Source organism: Chenopodium quinoa, unplaced genomic scaffold (assembly GCF_001683475.1).
Source record: "Chenopodium quinoa cultivar QQ74 unplaced genomic scaffold, ASM168347v1, whole genome shotgun sequence".
Taxonomy (NCBI): Eukaryota; Viridiplantae; Streptophyta; class Magnoliopsida; order Caryophyllales; family Amaranthaceae; genus Chenopodium; species Chenopodium quinoa.
In genome coordinates, this window is record NW_018745617.1 from 4,604,713 (window position 1) to 4,615,095 (window position 10,383).

A 10,383-nucleotide genomic window follows, 5' to 3' on the forward strand; every position below is an offset into this window, starting at 1 on the left:
AGATAATTTGGACGACCGGTTTAGGTTCCTTTTTAATCTTGTTGTTAAATCAAGTGATCACAAATATTTTAGAATTATATGTTGCATTAATATTTAACCAATTTAGCATAATAATAGTTTGGAGCAAATTGAATATTTTGTTTGTATGTCTTTGAGATTGCAGGAATCACTTTTCACTATAAGAACTGAGTAGAGGCCAATAAGGGCGAGTGTGACTCCATGACTCACTTCGTACCATCATCCCCGATCCTCCTTTTGTGGTTCCGAACCATATGGAGTTAGTAATCTCACGGATTATGAATGGGGTGTAACCTTCACGGGTCAATCATTGTCCCTTATCGTGGTTGCCTTTTTATGATCCGTGAACGGTTTACAAGTTCCTTAAAAACTTGTTGGCGGATCCCTACTTTATTTGTCCCTAATCGTATTGTGTCAATTCCCACTTCCTATGAGTGCCAAGCATATTCACACATGCTTTAACGTAGGCGCACTTCGAACGACGCCTACAATTTGGCGACTCCACTGGGGAGGATTCTTGGTTATTTATCGATTTGAGTGATTGGTATTTAATTAAGATGAGTGGATGAGACTTGAAAGATTCTTGAATTGTATTTCTGCGATTTAATTGGCATTGTCACATATGCATATGCATTTTAGGTCACCTATTTTGCCACAATAGTATGTGTGCTACGTATGTGGCTAGCCCGGGGGATTTAAGCTCTATCAACCCGAAAACGTTCATGACAATAAGGGTTCATCCGAGTCAGTTTGTCTTTTAGTCTTCCGTGCTATTTGGTCATTGGGTCCTTTGTTTTTCACAACGTCCTCATGTCTAGCCATGCGATCATACCACGAGTCTTAATAAACTCACCTAATCACACATGTTGAGTCATTGCACACATTTTGTCTTCTAGTAATGCACTATATTGTTTATGATCGTGTACTAGGACCATGCATGCGTCGTTTTCTGTCAAAATAGGAATGAGTGGAGTATTTCCCATCAGTTTTCAAATTGTTTCATACAATCTTCCTTTCCAATCTGAGTATTGAGTGAATGCATTAAGTGAGTTCATCCTTACACAGTACTTGAGTCTAATATCACTATGCAATAGTTGGAAGAATAAGGGGAACGTCACTCCTTCCTTCTTTCCTTCCAATCAAAGCATCAACAACAAGAAACTTTTTTCCTCAACAGGTGGCAAGAAGTAAATAATAAACAGCCATGAAGACAAAGCACAAGACAAGTTTCCATACAAGATTTCATGCTTTTTTTCTTTTGTTTCAACCCTCTCCCCTAACTAAATAACAAGAAACTTTTTTCCTCAACAGGCGCCCGTTATCCATGTGTACTATCTATGTGTCATTTTTCTTACCTTTTCCATCAATGAGAATTCCTTTCCTTTGCAATCGATCATCGAATTCATTCGCAAAAAAAAAAACGAGAAAAAAAAAATCAATTACCGAACTAAACACAAGGTACACCACTGATTTGAGGCACCTTTGCAACCCTGTCATTCCCTGTTAACCGTTCAATCACATTCCATTTCTTCATCAACCATTTTGAGCCTCGTCTAACGTTTGGCCTTCATTTCTTCAACCCACATTCACTTAACCTTGGGATTGGAAGATGTGTAATTGTATAACATTCAAAAAGCAAGTAAAAAAAAAAGCAGTAAAGCAACAATAAAACAATGTCTAAGGGCAAGTGTTCCAATGTCTTTGATACGAAAACGTCTCGAATTGCGTCTCTCATCGAGTGCTTGGTACCGTGCCTGAGAAACATGAATGCTAAGTGAGTGTTGGATCGCATGATCTGAGATTGCCCACATTGATTCAAAAAAAAAGAAGAAAAAATGAAAATAAACTTGTAAAATTCAAAACAAAAAAAATATATGAAAAATAAAACTTGCTGTAGACACCCATTTGTGTCTCCCCAAAACCAAACCCAATGATGAGTACCTTTCACGTCGAATCATAATCGAATGAAGCGAAAGTGTGGAAAGTCTAGCGTTGCGGATAGTTTTAATTTCTTTTCTCTTCTCTCTGTTTTTGAAAACTTATTTTAAGAAAATAGCCAATCCTGGTTGGTCCATGATATGAGTCCAATAATGGTGTAATTGGATGGGGTTTGAAAAGACCTTTCCAACGATATATTATAAGCCCAATTCCGATGAATATCGAGGAAGTTATGACCAAAACACTAAACTGGGCTCGATTTGGTTTTTATATGCGGCCCAATGATCTAGAGGAGGGCCTATTATTAATTATCATTCCTAAATCTATTAGGATTAATTATAGTCTTCTAGAATATTCTAGAAGGTTCTTTTAAATACTAATGGAGTTAGGATTGATAATTATGTTTTAAAGAGTTTGAAATTAAATAAAACTACTCCTTTTAAGAATCCTTGTTTTGTACGAAGTGGAATATATTCAGATTTTTTTTTCGTGCCTCATAATATTTATCCTAATTTTATATGGTTGGATAGATCTTTAAATTATCTTTCCAATGATATATTATAATATTAAATCCGAGTTATAACGAAAAAGATATGAATGAGACATGAAACTTTATCCAAAACTGACACCCTTCCACTATTTTGGCCATATCGTTTTATCTAAAAGATATTTTAATCTGATTCTAATTGGGTTGGAAAGTATACTTTAAGAGCTTTCTAACGACATATTATATGCCTTTATTGAACGCCCGGATCAAAAGATATGATAAAAACAAAAACGCATTAAAAACAGGCTTGGCGCCTGACTCCAGGCATTGGCGCCTGGAACCAGACCTGGCGCCTGGCGCGAGCCATTGGCGCCTGGTGCTAGCCATTGGCGCCTTGCGCCAATGGCCAATGTCTGACGCCAACCTCATTTTGCGTGCGCCAAACTCTTTTTTGTTAATTTTATCTTTTTGGCTGATTTTCTCTATAAATAACATATTAAAAACTCCGTTTTCGATAACCAGATTTCATCAATTCTCTCTTAATCATTCACCAATTCTCTTCATTCGCATGTTATTCATCAACAATCATTAATTCTTTAGCATTCTTTCTTTCTTACTTTTTCATACAAAATTCCGCATTCGCAAGATCTAGAAACACCTAGCCATATTCGAAGTTGCCTTCGCCCTAGACGTGAAAGGTTTATATTTCTGAGGGTTTGGTCCCAAATCTCTCTTTCAATTATTTAATTTAATTGTTTTGATTATTATTTTCCTTGAAGTTACTAACGTGTGTATTTTGTTATTAGAAAGAGGTACGAGGCATCAAAGTAAGTACTTTAATTGATTAATTAATATTATGATGTAGAAATCATGTTTATATTGTTATTATGATATTCCTAATATCATGTCTAGGGTAACTTTAATATTAAATATGATTCCTACGATGCTTCCTATATTATTCCTAATATTTATGATTGTTAATATCATGTTAGGGTTAAAGCTTTGATTTTTATTGCTTAGTGACATGCTAGGGTTTGTTATTAATCTTGTTAGTATCATGCCTAGGATCTTGCTATGTTTATTATGCTTTAACATGAACATGATTATAATTTTAATCGTTATAATTTATGATTATTATTATTATTATTATTATTATTATTATTATTTTGATAACGATTATAATTATTGATATTTATTATTTATTGTGTTGCTTGATTATTTATTTTTATTGCTTGATCACGCCTTTTATGCATGCTTAAAGGGAATTTGTATTTGCAATCGCGCTTAATAAGATAATTAATAATCTTGTTTAGGGTTAATTTGATTATAATTTGATTTGTTTGTGCATTAAATTCAACCAACATAGATTAAACAGGTTTAGGGTTAATTTTATTGATTGCATGTTAATCGGAAAGCGCACATGAATACGATCAGAATAAAGTAGAGGCCTATTATTAGGGCAGGTTCAATCTTTTTTAGGTTGGATTTGTAACTTCATCCCCGGACCCTTATTTGGTTCATGACCTTATGGAGTTGAAGATCACTTGGATCGTTAAGGGGTTTAACCTTCACCTCGTGAACGGTTTACAAGTTCCTTAAAAAACTTGTTGGCGACTCTTTTTCTCTATCTTCTACCCTTTTGGACGCCACCGTACTTAGTGTATGATCACAGTGGGGTTCAAGAAAGTGGGATTTTTAAAGGCTTGAAATTATTCCGTACAGTTTTTGACGACTCCACTGGGGAGGATTTCTATTTGAATTCCTGAATTTGTTTCGACAATGATTTAGAATGAGTGGATGAGACTCGAAAAGTTCTAAGTATTTTATGTGCGTAATTTTGATTAACATTATTGTCATATGCATAAAAAGGATCTCATTGGAAAGACCATCCGTAATGAGTCAAAAACATAGGATTTTACACGTAGGAAATTTGAGGAATGTCTTTCACAACTAGGACTGAAATAACACCGCGTGAAACTGGAAAATTTTATCGAGCACAGAAAGCTGCTGAGGCATGTGGGAAGTAGCGTCATGGGCCAGAGCTTGGCGCCAGCATTTTAGTCGTAGCACCAGACGCCAGTATTGGCGCCAGGCGCTACAGTTGAAAGCTGGCGCCAGTCTCTGTTTGCTGGCGCCAATTTCCCCCAATACCGAGCCAGAAATATGCGTTCTAATTTCGACCAGTTTTTCGTATTGTTTGCTCGATCCTACTTCCTGATAGAATTTTTTCTCACTTTTCTGAAACCCATATTTGTTCTACATATGGACATAACCCTCTGGGAATTCATGCTCCGTCTACCCGATTGAACGCTCCGTGCAACAAAGGGTATATCCGAGATGTTGAATTCACCAAACCATGGAAGCGAGTTTTTTCTAAAACTCGCGGTGTCCCATCCACTCGCGCCAACCCTTCACGGTTAGGCTTCCGCGCGGTGCATGCGGACAATTAACCATGGACCCTCTATTGACTAAACCATATCCCGAACTTTAGAGAACTAGAGTCATGGTTAAGTTGCAAATGCATTGCATCATATTGTGCCTACTTGACTAATTGTGCATTATTTTTTGTGCATATATATTTTATGTTTCTCTTAACCGTTTGTTGATTTGTGTTGAGAATAAGTAAATTAATGACTTAAAGAACTTTGCCTAATTAATTAATTAATTAATTTAAGTCAATAAAGTCTTTTTGTTTTCAATCGAAATTGACCTAGTACGACTTTAGGCATACCCCAGCTGACTAATAATACCGAAAACAGTCCCAGACCAAAGTTCCACTATTGGCGCCAAAGTCTGAGCTGTAGCGCCACACTATGGTGTGTAGCGCCAGACGTTAACTAAATTGTCTGGCGCCAACCAGCACAGTGTGACGCCATTTCTGTCGCTTGGCCGACAGTTCGGATTATTTGTCGAGTCGTCACCTAAAGTCTAATTAACCAGTTTACTAATTAATTCAGTTAATTTTCGCTGTCAATAACACCTTGTGAAGTCATTAATCGAGTCTTGGTCACATAGTCTAGCCACATGGTCATAACACGAGTCTCAACATGTCACCTACACTCACTAGTCTTAGCACACACTTTGAGTACACATCACCATGACCATGTCTTAGGTTCATGCATGAGTCGGTCTTTCCGTCATTTGAGTTGAGGGTACATTCTACTCCTAATTCTTCATATCCCTCCATCTAAATCTTCTTCACATTGTATTCCAAATTTTCTTCACTTCCTCCATCCATTGCATGTTGAATAGAGTTTGAGTCAAATAATTATCAATAAATATCCCCAATTTCCTTTTCCACAGTACTTGGTCGAGGAGAGAAGGGCGATTAATCAAGGACAACCTCTTTGTTCAAGTCTCACTTTTTGATAAACCGATTCGTCAAAAGAGGAAGACTAAGAAGATAATGGCAACTCAAGAAGAAGTCAATGATCTTAGGAACCAACTGGTTACTGTGATTGAGACACTGAAGCTTCTTGCACTCAAGATCGATGATCCCGTGAAGCAACAACAGATGGACCTCATGCAAGAGAGTCTAAGCAAGCTATCTAGTGACTATAAATTTCAGGGCATGAGTTCGCAAGGGGTCTCGCTGGACAAGGAACTTCTTCCGCATAAGTTCAACGCCACTGACATCCCTAAATTCAAGGCAACAAATAACCCTTACTTCCATCTAAGAGCTTTTGAAACTATAATGAGCATTAAGGTATCGATAAGAAGGTTTTCCCCTCTCTGTTCCCACTATCTCTTGAAACCGTTTGCCAACAGTGGTTCTTCTCCCTTGACAAGGAGAAAACCTCTACCTGGGAATCGATAGTGAACGCTTTCGTTGATAGGTACAAGTGCAATATCCAAGTTGAAACCGACCATAGACAACTTGAGATGCTAAGACAAAAAGAGAATGAAGGCTTTACTTCTTTCTTTAATAAATGGAGGGAAACTTCCGCCAAGATGATTGAGGTCCCCACCGAAAAGGAGTCTGTGAGGATGTTTATTAAGAATCTTCAAGAGAAGTATTCGAAGCATTTGAAATATCAACACAATTTGAATACTTTCAAGGCCGTTTATGACATCGGAATTGAAATCGAAGACGACCTCGCAAAGCAAAAAGCTACTAACAATAGTAACCACGGTGGCTGGAAAGGAAAGAAGAACGATAATCCTTCTTCTTCCGAAAACGCCCACTCTAGTAATAATGTTAGTACCTTTGACCATAATGATGTCTTAGCCATGGACAATCAAGGATCTAGAAAGAAACCCAGGCGAGAGTTCACACCCATTGGAATGACCTACGATGCTGCTTTCGATCGTCTCTACGATCGAGGATTAATCAAACCTATTGGCCCTACCGAGGATCCGACACCAGAAAATCGATCTTCGAGATGGAATCCATACTCCTATTGCAAGTACCATCGAGGAAACGGTCATACCACTAATGAATGCTACAGGTTTCAAAACCTCATTAAAGATCTCATAGAAGCAAACAAGGTCCCATTGCCTCTAGCTAGCGAGAAGACCGGGTGATGATGAAGCGAACAACACAAGACAAGAGGCGAGCTGCAACGACAAGATTTCATGGCCCCTTTTTTCTATTTCTTTTTCATTTTTTCCTTTCCCCAATAAGTCTAGCATAGGCACCTTTCTTTTCCCTTAGATTAATTTTTTGTAGATTCTTTATTTATTTTCTTTTAATAAAAATGAGAATTTATTTCCTTTCATAAGATCATCACATTGCATTGCAAAAAAAAAAAAAAAAAAAAAAATTCCATGTCGAGCTAATCACAAGGTATACCAATGATTTGAGGCACCCCTTGTAGCCATATCATATCTCCTTTCGCCTTTCTAATTTACAAATCCTTTCTTCATAAACCACTTTGAGCCTCGTCTAACGATAAACCTTTCTTTTTTTTCAACCTACATTTACCTAACCTTGGGATGGGATGGTGTGTAACTTATGCAATTCTAAGCTTGAGTGAATTCAAAAAATAAAAAATAAGCAAAAGCAAATATAAATAAAAGTGTACAAAAGGTAAAGTGTTCCAATGTCTTTGATATGAAAGTATCTTCGATAAGAACACGTCTCAGATTGCGTCTCTTATCGAGTGCTCGGTACCGTGTCTGAGAAACATGAATGCCAAGTGAGTGATAGACCGCATGATCGAGATTGCTCACACTTATAAATATGAAATAAATGCTAAAGCAAAAGAAAGATCTAAAAAAAGAGAGTACAAAACCTCAAGCATGAAAATAAATATTCAAAAGCAAGGTTGCACACCTTGGGGGCTTATCTAGGGTCTTGAGCCTTTATCCCTTTTTTATATAACCTTTAGCCTAACCACGTTACAACCCTTAAAAAGACCTTTTTTGAGGTATACACACTTGTGCGAGGTTCGGCTAGAGCTACGTTCGGCCTGATTCCTAACAGATACATAGGCAACCTCACATTGGCCGTAATAAACATGCATTCATATTCACATTCACACACTTGCACCATGATCATATCAAGGAATCTCCAATGCTCATCCCTTTTCACTTAGAGCTAGACTTGGGGGCTTGGTCCTTACATCATTAGCTTACCTAGCCTAAGAGTCACCATTATTTGGCTCTTCTAACAATATGTTTTTCCACACACTTAGCTCTCGTGGCCTAGCTTTAGTGTCACTATCACACACTGCACAGATACATGACCAAATATACTTCCCTTTAGGAACCCTTTGTCATGAAATCTTAACATAACGTTGAAGCATACTTTATCATATCAACATCACCCATAATTGTCATTGCATCACGAAGTATGAAGTGCTTAGCCTCCGTGCCTAAGATACCCAAATACTTTCATTATTGAGTCAACCATTGAAATAGCCTGGGATGGATTAATCCTTGCACCTTGAGAGATAGTACCAAATGACATTTGACTAAGCTCATTCAACATGCATCTTCAAACTTCGCTTCCTTTTTTTTCCGGGAGAAAGTCGGTACCCTCCACAAAAATGACGGAAATTTTTGCTTTTTGCATTTTCGAGTCGCACGATCACATTACAATGCACACACGAGTCACGAGTCACACATGTCATTACACTTCGAGTCGAGTCAACCTCGAGTCAGTCAAACATATCGAGTCAAGTTTATACCTTGAGTCGTGTCAAGTCGATGAGTCAAGCAACATTAAGCCTTAGGTCAACCCTAAGATAATTAAAGAAATTGACAAAGTTCTATAGTAAAAAATAAATACAGGTGCAGCAGAATAGGGAATACCCTACTCCAATTCTTGGCGCCAGAGATATCTCAGCAACGACAGAGCTCGAAGCCTCCCAGAAAGGTGATTTCGACCTTTTACAAAAATTTTGGGTTCCTTGGTACGCCAGTTAGCCCCTATAAGCAATTTGACATGATTAGTAGTCGGCTCGATTACAATCGTAGTAAGTGATTGACCTGACAAAAAATCGTCTCACTTAGCTTAAGCGCCTAAAACACTGGCTCATTACAATCGGTTCAAAAGCAAGAACTTAAACGACAATATTTCCAAATATGGATTGTCGGGCATTCTTATTAAACGACAAAGTTTTCCAAAAATTGGATTGTCATCCCCAACTGACAATATTTCCAAAAATGGATTGTCGTGCATCTTCTTCAACGACAATTTTTCCAAGATTGGATTGTCATCTCTAGCAAAGTTTCCAAGCGTGGATTGTCGTGCTCCTTCATTGTTTGGCAATTTTTTCCAAGTTCGGATTGTCATCGCTGGCAAGTTTTCCGAAATTGGATTGTCATACACCCAGTTCCCTATAGCAAAATTTCCCAAAGGATTGTTGTAGGTTTCTACTCATCATAAATTTCGGCAAAAGTTCCTCAACGTGGATTGTCATTCATTTCAGTAAGTGGCAAATTTTCCCGAAGTGGATTGTCGGTCGACTCTTTTTTGCAAATGTTCCAAGATGCGGATTGTCAATAGTGGCAATATTTTCCCAAAAGGATTGTCGCATAGCGTTAGCAAATTTCCAAGGTGGATTGCTTTCAAGAGTTATATTCCAAGATGTGGATTTTCGATCGTAGCAAAGTTCTTATGAATCTTATCTTGTTTTTTTGACCTCTCTCTTTTCTCTATAAATAGAGGTCATATCACCCCTTTTCCAATCATCAACAAGCTTGGTCATAAAATAATTCTCTTCTCCCTCTTTATCCTAAACACTAGCTTCCCCATTCTTTCACTATTTCTTCCTTTAAGCACTCCAAGGAGTCCATACAATACCTGAAGTTCTATACTTAAACCAAGGCATGAAAGTTATAATTAACTGAGAGTTTGGACCAAATCAACTCTATATTTATTTAATTTAATTTTCATTTGCTTTATATTTTTTAATTGAAGTTACTAACAATTTATTCATGATGTAGCAATTTAAAGGAACGCACATAATGTGAGTAATTAATTAATTTAATTACTCTTATTTTATTTTTATATTTCTAGTATCATGATTAGTTTATTTATATTTGATTTGACTAACAATTTATTTTTAAATTTCTTCCAATATTAATGTTAATTCAATTGTTATTTATTGATCACCATATTGCATGTTAAAGGGAATATGTAATTTAAAATCACGCATAATAAGATAATTTAGACGACCGGTTTAGGTTCCTTTTTAATCTTGTTGTTAAGTCAAGTGATCACAAATATTTTAGAATTATATGTGGCATTAATATTTAACCAATTTAGCATAATAATAGTTTGGAGCAAATTGAATATGTTGTTTGTATGCCTTTGAGATCGCAGGAATCACTTTTCACTATAAGAATCAAGTAGAGGCCAATACGGGCGAATGACATGACTCACTTCGTACCATCATCCCCGATCCTCCTTTCGTGGTTCCGAACCATATGGAGTTAGTAATATCACGGATTATGAATGGAGTGTAACCTTCACGGGTCAATCGTTGTCCCTT